A 16,824-nucleotide genomic window follows, 5' to 3' on the forward strand; every position below is an offset into this window, starting at 1 on the left:
AATCCTAGGTGTATACTCGGGCCTGGGTTTTAGCCCCACTCAGAACACCCACCCCAAATCAAAGGAACCAACCTGTCCAGAATCCAGCATAATGATAATATGATGCATGCAAACATATATGCAAATATATACAATCACGGTATAACAACCATAAATGCAATAAATAAAACAGTAAAAGCAACAAAAACTACTCTAAGGAGCGCTAGGATTGACTCGCTTAGGGAAGATGGACCAGCAAGAGGTCAACTTATTCCCCAGCAGAGTTGCCAGCAGTCGCATCACGAAAAACAACCGACGGGAAAAGACACAGAGCCGCCACCGTGCGTTATTTATCCCAAAGGAGGGAAAGGAAACGCTCGAAGTAAACCTGAAAAAGGGAAAGGAATGGTCTTACGACCAGAGATTGCTAGGTACGGGAGTCGGTTACGCAAGGGGAAGGTATTAGCACCCCTCACGTCCGTCGTACTCGACGGGATTCACGCTCAAAAGAATAGGAAAAGGTTGCTAATAAACTGCTCAAAAACTGCACACACTGGAATAATGAACAAGGTGAACGAAGACGAAGAAAGCGGACTCGGTAGGATGTCGCATCCTAGGCCTACGTAGTTTGTCAGAAACAAACATCAGAGTCGACGTAGTTCGGGGAAATGGGGAACGTGCTCGCTAGGACATCGCATCCTATGCATACGTATCTTCTCTAACCAGAGTAAGAATCAGAGCACTCGTAGCTCGGCTAACGCACGCCGAGACAAAATGCTGAACAGAGACGCTGAGACGTCGAAACAAACACACCAAGGAAACAGAATGCCAATAGATGGACTTACATCCGACTCCGAACAACCAAACACAAACAGGAAATAGAATGCCAATAAATGGACTTACATCCAACTCCTAAAAATAAACACAAACAGGAAAAGGGTCTCGATTGCAACTAGGGCAAGAGAAAAGGAAGGTCTCGATCGCAATGAGGGCGAGAGAAAAGAATCACAACGAGGGCGAAAACCAGCAAGGATTAAATGTTAGTCGTCAGTCAAACTCGGCAAGACATCACGTCTCGTGCCTACGTATCTCATTTGAACATGAGAATCAGAGTTGCCGTAGTTCGGCTAACCTACTTCTATTTGTTTTGTGTTTTTTAGGTGAGCAACGTCACTACGCAATCTACCAGATGCTCGACCTTGGGAGAATTACTCGCCTGTAGTAGAAGGAGTTAACGTGTCCTTAAGAGAAGATAAAGTTTGTTTGTGTTTTAGGAATGCTCATGCAAGAAAGGAAGTCCTAGACGAAGGAACCGTGCTACCTTAATTGACATGCAAACGAGAGACTATACGAAGTCTAGCAATCCTATGGGGATACGATCAGCAAGTCTCATATGAGAACGACAAAAACTGGAAATGGAATACCAATCAATGGGCTTACATCCAACTCCAAAAACAAACGGGAAACAGAAAGCCAATCAATGCTCTTACATCTAACTCCACAAAACAAAACAGGAAACAGATAGCCAATAAATGGTCTTACATCCGACTCCTAACAACACTCAAAAAAACAAAAGGGTGCCCGGAGAGATCTCGCTCGATCTCCTGCCTACGTATCTCATCTGGTATGAGAATCAGGGCGACGTAGTTCCCCTTAACAGGGGAGAAACTCTCTCCTAACCAGAGACTAGGGAGATAACAAACTAATAGGGAGACTACGACTCGAGCCTAAAAGTTGTCATGCAAACGATCCCTAAGTTGGGGTCTCTAATCAGAACCTAACTCACACAGGAAGCAAGCTAGCTCAAACAGCAAATAAACATCAATCACAGGTGAACAAGTATCACACTCTATATGCAACCAAGAGGCTCAGACAAATGGTTGGGCTTTAGTCAAGAGGGGTCATATCAACCTCGACAAACAAGCCAAAACTGTGGGGGTGTCCTGAAGCTCTTAACCACTAACATTGAGAGTTAGGGTGAAGCTGATGAAAGGAAATGAGGATAAGACCTCATGCTCTTAACCCTGGCCTGGGTGAGCTTGAATCAAAGAATGCGTGGAGATCCAGAATGAGGGACCCTATTCCACTTGACTGACTCTATACAAAGATCTTGGGTTAGGTTCAAGAGCATCAGCACGTAGTGCGAGCATAATGAACGACTCAACGAATAACAGGGGATTGATTGCAAATCCCTTCTATCTTTCAATTGCGTCTTCACTTAGGAGGACTTAACAAGTAACATGCCTCACTTGGAGGTCTTTAGCACAAAAGTAAACAATCACAATCATGGCCTCATAAGGAGGACTTCAGCCAAATGCCTGCCAAAAGAAACGACAGGGCTTCCAGACTACATGGAGTACAAGAGTGGTTACCTAGGTGGTATATCAACCACAAACCAAAGCAAAGCTCAAGCAAGAGCTAAAAGCGACTAATGTACCTGTACAAAAGCCAAACAATCAATATCATATTTAGAAAACCAAACAGACAACACAATGGAACATCCCACAGTTATACACAATGCAAGTCATGAATGTAATCACTCAAGTGAGTTCATCACATCAAGGGACCTACAACACAACAAGAGTTAGTAAACAAAGCCAATGGCATCTCAAATGATGAGGCCACACTAATCATTAGTGCTAAATACCTGAAACACAAACACAATTGGTGAGTACAAACCACTAGTACAAAGACTAGGGTCAAAGGCAAGTCAAACAACCAAAACAGAAGTCAATATTTCATAGGAAGCACAATCAATCAAACAAGAAGAAGGCCTCAAAAGGACCAAAGCCAAATCATAAGGCAAGACCATCAATTAATCAAGATAAGGCAAAGGCAAACAATGTGATCACAATTGGACATCAAACATAGAAAATCCATATTAAAACAGAAATGAATCCAATGATCATGAAATTTTTTATGTGTACTTAACGTGTTATGAACAAGCATCATACCAAAAATTATGTCCAGAAGAGCTGATATGACATGTAAATGAAAATGCATAAAGGCAACATCAAATATGTGACACAAATTGTCACACCAAAAGTTCATGTGTCCAAAACAGTGATGATAAATGATAAAAATTCCAAACAATAGCCAAAACATCATGTCACATGTTATGAATAAGCATGTCAAATTTCAAGGCAATTGGACAAATCATGAGCATTTCACAAATCAAATAGCACAACATGTCATTTTGGTATCATGTTCAAACAATCAAGCACATTTAAAATTCCAGCAATGTAAAAATCAGGAAATAAATGCTAAAAAAAACTAGACATTCAAATGAACATGTGACAAAAAATTTGGATTAATTTGGATTTGTTTTCTATTTTTTATGATTTTTGGAATTTGATGAAATAAAAATGAAATAAAGAAAATAAATATGGAAAATGTTATTTGAAGTGAAAAATGGAAAGTGCATCAGGAAGGATTCGAACCAAGGCACTACAGGTCACAGGCGTGCTCAAGCATTAACTCAACTGGAAATCAAAAACAAACAAATGCTGAGGATCGAACCAGAGGTTTGTGTGGTTATAGGCGCGTTTAACATCAAAACGCTGCGCTTCAATCCACTGAAGAACCAAATGAAAAATAAAAACGCATAGCAAGGGGAATCGAACACAGGTCTGGTATGTTCATAAGCGCATGCAGCTAACCCTAAGGTAACGCACCAGACGGCCGGAATAGTAATTCCGGTAGTCTTCTCCGGTTGGTCTCCGGCGGAAGCGATGAACTTTTTTCCAGAATTAAGCATGCTATACACCGTTGGAACCGTCTCATCACGTAGATCAAGAATCTCACAATTATTAAGCCTAACTCTCCATGAACAAAAGAGGATCGAAGGAAAACATATTGCACATCAAAAATTCAAATCATCATATCTCATTCATTTCTTGACCAAATCATGAACTATTTATATCAGCATCATCAGCATCAAAAACTCTACCTAATCATGTGCATAAAAGAGCAAAACAAGAGATTCGAATTCCAACCTTTTTGAAGAGCAGTGAGTTGAAATCGTGTGCTACAGCTCTCAAACCTTCCAGATCCTCTTCTTCAACCTTGATATAAAGCTTGATGCACGAATTGGCAACTGAAATCCACCAGATCTAGCTCAAATTCAGAAAACCTTTTTCATGTTCATGCACTTGTGGAGCTCGATTCTGCACCAAATCCTTCAATCCAGGCCTTGATTCTTCATCAATGATGCATAGTGAACACGATTATGCCAGAAAATTGATGTGTTATATGAAGAATTTTGAAGTTTGAATTGAGAGAAAATTTGGAGGGAAAGAAAATTTTCAGATCTAGAATTGTTATTCTCTCCAAATTCTGTTACAATTAGGCTTTTATACCACATGTTAATGATGCTGTAATCATAATTAAGCAATGGCTAATGAAAAATTAATGAGAAATGAGGTGTGTGACCAAAAATGCAAATGTGAGGTGGCATGAGCAATGTGCACGTGAACAGTGCCATGCAAGCTTCATAATCACTCAAAATCATCCAATGAACAACATGGAATTGGAATTAGACTCATGTGATCAACCAAATTCAAATTATGCATTTTCCCTCAAAAATGCACTTGAATGAACAAGTGGTCATGTGATCCTCTTTCATGCAAGGCAATGGATGATTTGAAAAATATTGGTCAAGACAAGCATTTTGCAAAAAGAGTGGCTCAATTTGGAGTTTTGGAGCAAAAGTTATGGCACTTTGAAGTTCCAAGCATACTTTGCAATCATTTGTTCATAACTTCTCAACCATTTATCAGATGCTCATGATCTTGGACGTTTTGAAAAGAGGAGAGAAAGATCTTAAACTTTCATGTTGACCAAAAATTCATTTGAAGCTTATTTGATGTTGGAAAGTCAAGTTGAATGTGGTCCAAAAACTTGCCATTTATGGAAACTTGAAATTATAGGTCCCTTTCCATTTTTGGAAACCTTTGATTTGACTTCAAAATCCTCAAGATAGATGTTTGGCATGATGAATAGGCTTTGTATGAACATGATTGGGATGCTTCCACTCACTTCCCCATCTCAAAGCCCTCAGTTGACTGCACAATTGACTTTTATGGTCTTTAGATGACCTGGAAATGCACTGATGAATCCGGGCCTCTACCACTTGGTACAATTGCTTCAAAATGAACCCTAGCTCATATAAGCTCTTTAGAATAATCATGTGGCCTTCATTTCAAGGAAAGACTTGCTCTTCTGCATACAGGATTCTCTTGATGCCAAATCTGACTGCCATGGTGCAATGCAATATGGAATGATGAATGACCTAAAAAAATGAAATGAATGCATGAATGAGTGAGGGCAAATTTGAGGTGCTACACATACTACTCAAACTTAGGCACAAGCTAATAATCAGGAAAAGTGAAGCAATGGTATAGAGGATCATAAAACTGAACCAACACACTCAGAAGCCCTTCAACCACATTAGCAGACAAGATAGACAAAAGCTTCCCATGACATTGTTTGAAATCCAAGGGATCTAATACAAAAGATGATATCTTCCTTAACTCTTTCAAATCTGGACATCTGAAACTGTACTTCTTAGTGTTCCTTCGTCCATAATCCATGGTCTGAAAATATTTGCAAACAAGACCTCAGTTCCTTGAAATTTTTGGTGTGATGAATGTTATGATGCGCATGAATGCATGAATGCAACAATCACAAATAAGGGATCACACACAAGGCAAACAAACAAAGGTCAAGGAAAGAATCGAGTCATTGTCAAGATCAATCATCCATTTTGATGGATTATGGTTTTCACCTTATCAACACCCAAGTTCCATTAATATTGACAAGACTTGATTGGATCAACCAAGAATCAAGGGTTTGTTGTGAGTCACGAGCATTAAGTCTGGGTAAGAACCATCCCAAAGGAGTGTACTATGGATAAAACCTGTAGATCATGTTCTACAAAGTTCCCAAAATCTTAATTCCATCTATCGGATATTATAGGTTAGGATGACTGACTCATCAACCTATAATATTCTCAAGAGAAACTCGTCTGAGTGTAGTATCGCGTAATAACTGTTATCAAGTCTTCACTTGGACAGTCTACACACTACGTTCTAGATAGGCCAAGTTGGGTTAAATGTTCTATGATCCTCAGCTTCTAGGACCCAATATCAGAGAAAGTAATGCCTAACCACAAATAACTTGTGTGACATTCATAACTCCAAAAGGGTTTCCACTGAGTAGATTGGTCTCAAGCCAACTTGTTAAGGACTACTCCACACAAGTCGAACATGACTGTACCATCTTCCTATCTTAATTGCACTCAAGTTCGGGTTAGAACTTATCTCACCACTCAGAGATCACCAAACACAACAAACAGATTATATCACACAAACAAATATACATACATCAAATATACAATTATATAAACACAAAAAAGTAGGCTAAACCCACTAGAGACTAGTCCCCAGCAGAGTTGCCACTTAATTTCTGTAGCGATAAATTCATGACCATCAAGCTATGGATAAGCTAGACATCAATTAAACCATAGTCTCCACCGCACTTTTATTGTTTCCAAGGGGAAAGGGAAAAGTACGAACAAAACCCAAAAATAAGAAGTTTTCAAATCAAAGCTAATAAAATGCCAGAGATTACAGGTAAGGGGTTGGTTACACAGAGGGAAGGTGTTAGCACCCAAAGTGTCCTAGGTACTCCTAGGGAGCCATTTTTTGTGTGCATATGTATTTTTGTACAAAATGATGTTTGCAATAAATAGAGTAGAGGGATGAGAAAAGAATTTATTGATTATATTTTTGTGTTTGACAAAACCTTCGGACTTGTGCCTACGTACCAACATAAAATGAGGGATCAAAACCTCGTAGTTCGTGGTAACAATTTCAAAGTGGATGCATTGCTTTTAACAAAAATTTAAGTTTTAACAAAGGCACAAAAAGCCTAAAAAGGTTTGAATGAGTGTTAGTTTTTTAACAAAGTGTCCTAGTCAAGTATAGTTAAGTTTATTTACAAATTTGATTAAGAAAATAGTTTAAAAATTCAATGGCATAAGGCCAAAGTTTCTAATTTGCAATATGGTCTAAGTTTAGAAATCACAAACAAAGAAGATTTTGAAAGAGGAGAGAGATTTGAAATTAAAGAAGTGGGGAAGAGATGAAAAGACTAATCCTATGAAAAAATTTAAAAGTTAAGAGTTGAAAAGATCTGACTAATGGGCTGCAATCCAATAGACAAGAATGTCATATAGAAACCTAAATTTCCCTTGGACTTTAGAATCAAGCAATATCAATACACAAATAGCAAGATGAAGAGCGAGGCATCAAATAAAGATAGCCACATCCAATCTTATCAACTTTAAGATCCTCTTCATAATCTTCCATGTATCAGATGAACTCAAAGATAGGCATTAGGTACAGGTTCAAAGTAACAGCTTCAATAAGGCCGTGTAGCAGATGAACTCAGATGGGATCATAATACTTGCTTCAGATGAATTTTCAAATTACAAGCACTTGGTTTCATTAAAGTTGGCATTGGCCAAGTCCTTTTGCATAGGGAGTGTTGCCTAATTCTAAATCCAATGTCTCAGATCAATCCAACAGTCCACACAAATTTCTTTTAGGGTTTTTGTTATTATTATGTACATTAAGGTAAAAAGACCACAAACACAAACAAGTATATACAATCACAACATAATCATAAAATGAGGCTCAAATGAGCAAAGTGAAAATGGCATTAAAGTAAACAATTTGAATGGTATGAATAATGGCAAATGAATAAAGACTTAAAATTAAAGTGCATAAAAGTAAATGACTTGAAACTAAATGTAAGTTGTTAGTTGATTAGAAGTTAGTATTGATTTTGCTTTTGTTTAAGTCATTCTTTGGAGAACACTCAACCCACTATTCACAAGCATGGATTTTTGAACCAGGACATCTTCCAAAGGAAGGAAAAAAGGCCAAGTTTCCATACAATACCATGAAAGAGGGGAGACTTACAATCTCACTTACTAGAATGTTATGCCTTTTGTGTCAACAATTTAGCACTATGTTAAGCAATCATAATTGGACTTATGTAGTAGTCACAACTATTTGAGGCTGGGCAATATAAATTTTAGTGTTAATGCATGTTAGAGATATGGTATTATGAACCATACTCCTAAAACATAACACACTTAAAAGAATATGCAAAATAGGTGGACCTAATCTCATCCATACTTATGTTGATTTTTATAATCAACTAGCCTTAGGATATAGAGACATTATAGGTCTATGAAATGAATGAGAAGAGAGTAGGATTGAGATGAAGAGGGAGGGGAAATGGAATCAACACAAATTGGTCAAAGGAGGACTTTTATCAAATTAAAATCATTCATTCATTTTGGGAGATGAAACGTGCATTTCATCAATCCCCTAAATCCAATGATTTTAACTCAACAAAGTTAAATTAACCTTGACCAAGGCCCAATAACACAAGTCAAACTCAACAAGTCAATATCAAAAGCTCAACATAATTTTTTTGCATTTAAACAATTAAAATCAATTAAATAATGCATTAAATTAAATTATGGTTGGTCAAAATCCTAAAACCTCATCAAAGCACCAAATAAATGGCCATGAGATTTATCATAGGTTAATTAAGTGGTATGATAGGTTCTGTTCTCTATCTGACTGCTACGCATCCAGATACATTATTTAGTGTGTGTCTCTGTGCCAAATTCCAGTCAAATCCAAGGGAATCTCACTTAACTGTTGTTAAGAGAATCCTAAGGCATCTGAAAGGAACACCTAACTTGGGCCTGATGTACAAGAAAACATCAGAGTATAGCCTTTTTGGGTATTGTGTTGCAGATTACTCTAGAGACAGATTGGAACGTAAAAGCACATATGGGAACTGTCAGTTTCTGGGAGGAAACCTCATCTTATTGGCTAGCAAGAGACAATCAACCATTGCACTCTCAACTGCAGAAGCAGAATACATCTCGACTTCACTATGCAACACTCAGGTGCTCTGGATGAAGAACCAACTTGAGAACTTTCAGATATATGAGAGTAACATCCCTATCTTTTACGACAACACTGCTGCCATATGTTTAAGTAAGAACCCTATTTTACATTCCAGAGCGAAACACATAGAAATTAAACAACATTTTATCAGAGACTAAGTTCAGAAAGGGGTAATAAGTTTATAATTCATAGATACAAACCATCAATGGGTTGATATATTCACAAAACCTTTATCTGAAGATAGATTTTCCTTCATTCTGAAACATTTAAACATGACAGATTTCCCATAATGATTTTGAACTCGTGCTTCTCTTCTGATTTGTTAAAATAGGCTCTAACTTAATCATTGTTGGTCATCTGGTTATGGTTCTGATACTTCTACCAGTTAGATGTTGTCTAGACTAGAATCCTTCTGAATCAGAAACCTTTTGGTTGTCTTCATGTCAGAAACATCAACTCGTGGTCTCTCAAACGTGTGGCCTTGGATCTTCTAGAAAACTGTCTAGCTCAAAACTCAAGAGCCAAACTGTTGAGATCTCCTCGAGTAGTGTGCATATTCTTGAGTTTATACAACCATCATTAGCTGCAATTAATTCTCCCCAAGCGTGTCAACTCAGATTTATGGACTAATTATTATTGTTGTTTCCTATTCTCCTTATACGTTGTTGTTTTGCATGCAAATTGGTTATGTATATATATTTTCCACATTTCTCACTTTCACACTTCTCACTCACAAACCTACACAAACTCTCTTGTGCTTGTATTCTCTGCAACTTCTTCAACCTTCATCAACAACAACAATTTTCATCTTCTCCAAATGGATTCTCGACAACAACAGGTTTATAGTTATTCTTAGCAAATGGAAGCTACTGAGCAACATGATGAAGCTCCACAAAAAACTGCTACTCAGTCTGCTTTAAGATCAATAACTTACTACAAAGAACCTCACGTTCTTGATTGTCCCCCCCCCCCCCCCCCCACATAAACCTTGCAACACCATTTGAGAAGTTGGAGGTTTTATGTGAATTACTAGTAGATTTTGACAACTTGAAGTGCAACGGTGTTGATCTCACCGAAGAACTAGAGAAACAAGGCTCGGGAAATTACTTCAAGAGACTTTATGGTCAAGTTTACACCTTCCTTGTAAAGGAATTATGGAGATTTGTAGATTGCGACGACCACTGCATTGTCTCCTACGTTCTGGGGGTAAAAATGGTCATTACAGAGCAGTCCATAGCCAAGCTTCTGGATATGGAAAAGATTGGGGGCATAAGGATTTACAATATCAACCCTAGGGCAAAATACATATTCCAGGAGGTAGTTCCCACTATATTTAATCATAACCCAGAAGGGAAAATCTCCAAGAACAAAGAACTTCACCAGAATCTGAGGGTATGGCTGAAGATTATTATGGGCACCATCTACCATTGTCTAGCATCAAATTCATCTGACTACATCAATACGGATCAGAAGTGTATCCTGTATTGCCTTCACAAAGGATTGAAGCTGAATCTTCCCTCCTTACTCTTCAAATATCAGAGGGACTTAGTCATATATACAAGGAACAACATGAAACCCAGAAAATACATACCTCTAGGGAGGCTCATCTCTGGTGTCCTAATAGAAACTGGGATGGTGGACCATATCATCTCCATAAATATGATAGAAGATGTAACGGTAGATGTTGGCAAGCCTCTGAATGCTAGAAACCTTAAGAGCATGGGGGTCATTGACAGAGTCTTAGTCAAACCCACATTGGACACCTCCTAGGATGATTTGAAGGATCGGAGGAAGACACCTCATTCAATGTATCTTTTCTCCAAGATAGACCCCCCAGAGGTTATTGCTTATCACCTTAAAGACCTGGCATCTCAAGGTATCGACATTTCAGATTTCTATGTGGATTGGCTACCAGAACATCCATCCATCTTTATGAAGAGTATGAGAGATCCCTCTGAGAGGAAGTCAAAGAAGAAGACTCTGAAGCTTGGAGAGTTTACATCAATGCAGAAGTCGCCTGCGCCTGTAGACTCCTCCGCTCCAAGTAAGTCATCTCTCTCTGAAGCTCCTTTACATTCTGGATCTAAGCAAATCTCTTCCTCCATACCTCAACCACCCCCTACATATACTCCCTCTGAACCCACTATCTCCACTCCAACTCTCCGCGAACCCCACAACTCTGAAACAAACACTTCCTCACCCACTCTACAAAAATTCGACCTTATAACCATAACACTTCCCGTATCTGAAGCTTTACTGTTTAATGTACCCATTTCACCCCCCATCTCCTCTATACAACGACCTTTCCTCTGAATCTAATCAGCCAGAAATCCCTGACCCTTCTTCTCCAACCTTGGCTCAACTCCAAGACACATCAAACTCTGAACAGACCTTGTCTGTCCCAGAAAATTTTGAACCTACACCATATCTCTCCGCACCTTCTTCATCACCCTCAATAACCCTACCAACTTCTGAACCTCCCACTGAACCTTCTGAAACCATTCAAATTCCCTCTGAATCCATTAATCCAACCTCTGAACCTGAACCATCCTTCCCAACCCTGGAAGAGTTATTTGCGTTATTCGCATAATGCTTAGATGTGAAGCTCAAACAGTTATTTGAATAATATAGTCTAAGTGATAATCCTTCTGAAGTAAGGACTCACTAGAATTGGTTTCTCATATGGATGACATCCGAGGTCTTCAAGTTGAAAGGACTCTCTGAACAAGTCAAAAATGACTATATTAGAGGATCTGAGGAGAGACTAGAGGCATGTCTGGTCAAGGAAGCTAAAGCGAAAGCACGAAAGGAAGCTGGAGAAAAGGCTAGACTGGAAGCTAAAGAGCAGGCCAGAAAGGAAGCTGGAGAAAAGGCTAGACTGGAAGCTAAAGAGCAGGCCAGAAAGGAAGTTGAGGAGAAAGTTGTCGCTGAGGCTGCTGCTGCTGAAGCTGAAGAAGCACCATGCATTGTTTAAGAGGAAGCTACAAGATCTACTAAATTTTCTCTGACTCGAGGTGAGTCATCGACATATGACATTTCTCTGTTGGTGCTCTAGACTCTAGAAGAACTTCAGAAGGAACAACAACTTATGAGAGCCAGACTCGACAAGCAAGATTCAGTCAACTCAAGCATCTAGAATCTTCTCACCCAGCTACTTCAGAGGGTGCCTCCTCCCCCAAACCCTTAGGCACCCTAGGCTTTCTGTTTTGATTTTCTTGCTCTAAGTGTTTTTGCCTCTAAGGCCTTCCTCTCTGTACTTCTCATATTATCTAATGAAAATTTCTTTTGCTCTACATGTTTTTCTCTGTTATGTTCTTTTTGAGTCTGACATAAAGGGGGAGAAATAAGTAAACACCCTTCTGATGAAATAAATATCTAACTCTCACAATGCACTAATGCACTACTTACATCCTAATACTTTAAATATTGCACAGTCTAAGTTTTCTTACAAGATGTATCAAAAGTAATATTTGACAAATAAGTTAAGTAACATAAGAGGCTCTGGTAAGAAACTCTAAACTCTCTAAGTATCAGATTTATGGGGAGCTTGCTAATCTCAGGGGGAGTAATACTATATCTGACTCTAATTTATTTTCCTCTCCATATTGTGAAGTATCATTATTTCATCAATAATCTGAAGTTTTTGTCATCGTCAAAAAGGGGGAGATTGTTAGAACAAGGTTTTGGTTCTGCAATTTATCTTTAAGTTTTGATGATAACAAATAATGAAACAATTTGGTACCCTAATAAAATTTCTAAGTGTACAAGACTCTAACGAAAAATGAATCTGATAAAACAACATCTGACATCACACAAAGTCCAGAACAGCTAACTCAGAGTTAAAAAAATCCTATCTGACGTTGAATACAAGCATATCCAAGAAAATCACATACAGAATCTAAAGACTAAGAAGAAACTAAATACTTTGATGAACGTACATCTGTAGACTCTAAAGATGCTCCATCTGAAGATCAGTCAAACAACTATCTGAAGAATATAATATCTGAGAAAAGACTTTGATTTCCACTCACTCTGATTCGCGCCCAACAAATCATCCGACCAATCAAGATCAGTGACTTAACAAAGAAGTATTCCAAGTATGGTATGAATCTTTATATGGATAATATTGAATACACTTTAAGACTACTATGGAAAGGACAAGAAAATTAATGTCATGAAGTCTCATTATTGGCAAGATATCACCATCAATATTCCTTCCAACGGTATCATCTCCAAGCACTATAAAAAGGCCTAACTATCATCATACCAAGACACGAAGCTATCACACAAGAATTCTGCATATACAATTTAAATCATATACTAAACTCTTGTTATTTTTATATTTCAGTTATCACACACGAGTTGCTGCTCTTAGTGTGATCATTGATCGTTTATTTTTAATTGTGTTCATTTTTCTTATCTAGAAGCACCAAACACATTCTTGTAATTCTCAATAGTTGTTGTAAATTCCTCAAGTGACTTGTGAAGTCTGTAGACTTGAGAGTGCTAAGAGATTGTTGTACTCTTAGACGATTGTTGTAATCTTTCTAGATTATTGGATTAAGTCCTTATTGAAGGAGAAATCACCTTGACCGGGTGAACTGGAGTAGCTTTGATTTTCATGTGAACCGGGATAAACTTCTGTGTTATTTGCTATTATCTTTGTGTATGCAGCGTTGCTAAAAGTTTTTATTGTCAGTGAAAATAATTCAAACCCCGATTTCTTATTTTTCTCTACCTTCACAAAGTTGGGAGGCATGCCCCAAGGGAAACCAGAAGGCATGTGGTGGTGCGGAGCACTGGCGGGAGCTACGGAGACGGGCATAGGGACAATCTCGGAAATCATGGCCCTCTGAAGTGGAGTCTGTGGAGGAGGTGGAGGTTGATTCTGGTTAGCCGCCAAAGCTTCCATCATAACATTAACCCTTTAGTAACCGTCCCTCAAAGTTTTCACCTCTTCACGAAGTTCACGATTCTCTTGCTCTAGGCGGTCCATCTTTTTCAACTGATTAGCTCGAGTATTGAACCGGTGAGATAACTTGTCTGAATAAAGACTAAGAGAGAAATAAGACCCTTGGCGAACTTGCTCAAAGCAAGACCAAGATGCAACATGATGCATGATATGCAAATGCGAATGTTATTATTGTTATTTTCCAAAGAACTTTAAAACATGAGTTGAAAACATAATAACACGTTTGAATGTACTATAATCTCATTTTATTAATAATATAAAGGATTACAATCAGAAATACAATTTTGATGATTATAAACAAAGAGAAGCTAGATCTGTGGATACATGTCCGATGACGACCCGACTCTATGCTGACACTTCTTGTGAAGTCTTTTGATCTCTCTTTCATAGTTGCTTTTCATAGCATCCTTCTCTATCACGAGCTAGTGTACAATGACTTTCCAAACGCTGGAAGTAGGAAGATGAGTAGATGCTGAACTGTTAGAGGAAAATAAATCCTCTTGACCTCTAGATCTCTTCACAGCATGTTGCTCGAGCAATTCTATCAAGTTGTCCTTTTCCTTTAGCTGCTTCTGCAATTCTACTTTCCAAAGCTGCACAATTCCTTAATCCAAGCTCACTTTTCCTTTTCCTATGAATATTGTGCCAAGCATGCACTATCCTAGATTTAACCCTTGAGTGTCCTTCCCTTCTTGGAAAAATAAACCTTATAACAAAGTGTTATTAGGTTTGTCCTTCATAGTAAACCCAAGATGTCGTGTTGCCAAGGCCGGATTGTAGTTTATTCCCATTTGTGTGCCAAGAAGCGGCATATTAGAGAACTCCTCACTACTATCAATAATCTCAACATCGTTGTAAACGAAATAATACCAAGCTATGTCATCATTGGTGAGAGACACAAGTCTTTGAGACCACCTTAGACAACCCTTATTTCTTTGAAGATATAATACTACGGCAAGTGCGAAATAAACCACTTGTAAAGTAATAGTACACAACAGACAATAGTCCCACCTCCTTTAGAAGTCCTATGATGAATGGAGAAATAAGTATCATCGAGCAGAGTTAGAACCGGATTCCTAATCAAGAAGATCCTCATAGCATTAACATCAACGGAATTGTAAATGTTAGGAAACAAGACCAAACTATAGATGAGTAAGGCAAGAACAGTCTTGAATGCCACCATACTATTAGCATTAGCAAAAGAAAAGGCCTTTTCCAATAGAAATTTCAAAGTCAACCCTCTGATACCTCCTTTGACAGTGAGATTGGCATCTATGTCAGACTTCCTCAGATGGATGGCTACGACAATAACCCGAGATTCAAGAATTCCTTCCACCCCACTAAAAGGAACTCTATCAGAAACTGGTATACCCAAAAGATAAGCACACTCCTCCATGGTAGGCAACAATTAATAATTAGGGAAAGTGAAACACTGGTAGACAGGATCATAGAACTGAACCAAAGTACAGAGAAGACCATCCTCAACATAAGTAGATAACATAGATAAAAGTCTTCTAAAACAATCTCTGAAACCCTTAGGATCATCCACAAAATATGCTAGCTTACTTAATTCCATGAGATCAGGACATCTGAAATTGAATTTCCGAGTATTCCTCCTTCCAATATCCATGATCAAAATATTTGCCATGTTTGCAATAAGAGTCTATAAGTTCCTTGAAAATTGAGTAAAATTCTTATAAATGCCATGAGTGCATGATGCAACAATCACAAACAAAGTCATACAAAGCATACAGACAAGGTCCAAAGGTTCAGAGTCACGAGCGTGGAGCCAAGGGTAAGAACCAACCCATGATGTATGTACTAAGGATATAATCACCTATAGAACAAGGTTCTAAAACGTTCCCAGAGTCGTAATTCCATCTTTTGGATATTATCGGTTTGTACGACTACTCGTCAACCAATAATATTCTCAAGAGAAACTCGTTCGAGTGTAGTATCGTGTAACAACTAATTTAAGTCTACACCTAAATAGCCACCGCACTACGTCCTAAAAAGGACAAGATGGGTTGAGGGTTCTAAGGTCCTTAGCTTATCGGGATCCCAGGTCAGAAAAAGTAATACCAACTACGACTACTCGTATGACATCAATAATCCCAAAGGGGCCTCCACTGAGCGGGGGATCTCAAGTCAGCTTATTAAGGATTAACTCCACATAAGCCAATCATGACTATACCACCCTCATATAATAAGAGCTCTCAAGCTAGTGTATATGACTTATCTCACCACACAGAGATGACCAAGCACCAGACAGAACAAGCAATAATAAACAACAACAAACATAATATATACACAAAAACAAAGATGGGATTAACCCACTAGGGACTAGTCCCCAGCAGAGTCGCCACTTTTCTGTAGCGGTAAATTTTTTGAGATTAAGCTATTGATTAACTTAACTCGCAAAGCAAGAGTCGCCACCGTGCTATTATTGTTTCCATAGGAAAATGGAAAAAGTACGAACAAAACTCAAAGAAGTTTTAAAATAAAACTAATAGAAGAGAACAAGGGTATGGGGGTTAGTTATGAAAAGGGAAGGTATTAGCACCCTAAACATCCATGGTACTCCATGGGAAACTCTTTGAAAAATATTTACATTTTGGTTTGAAAAGGGTGTTGTTTGTTAAAAGATTGGAGAGATGGGAAAAGAAGTATATTTTCTATTTTTTATGTTTGCCAAGACTTTTGAAGTCTCATGCATACGTACCAACAAAGTGCAATGGAGGATCAAAACCTCGTAGTTCATGGTAAAAATAACAAAGATGTTTGTTTTGATATTCTTTTTATAAAAAAGACATTTTGTCATTTTAATGAGAATACTCAACTAGTCACCCACAAGTATGAGGACTTTACATTCATCATGAG

This window comes from Lathyrus oleraceus, chromosome 4 (genome assembly GCF_024323335.1).
Source record: "Lathyrus oleraceus cultivar Zhongwan6 chromosome 4, CAAS_Psat_ZW6_1.0, whole genome shotgun sequence".
NCBI lineage: Eukaryota > Viridiplantae > Streptophyta > Magnoliopsida > Fabales > Fabaceae > Lathyrus > Lathyrus oleraceus.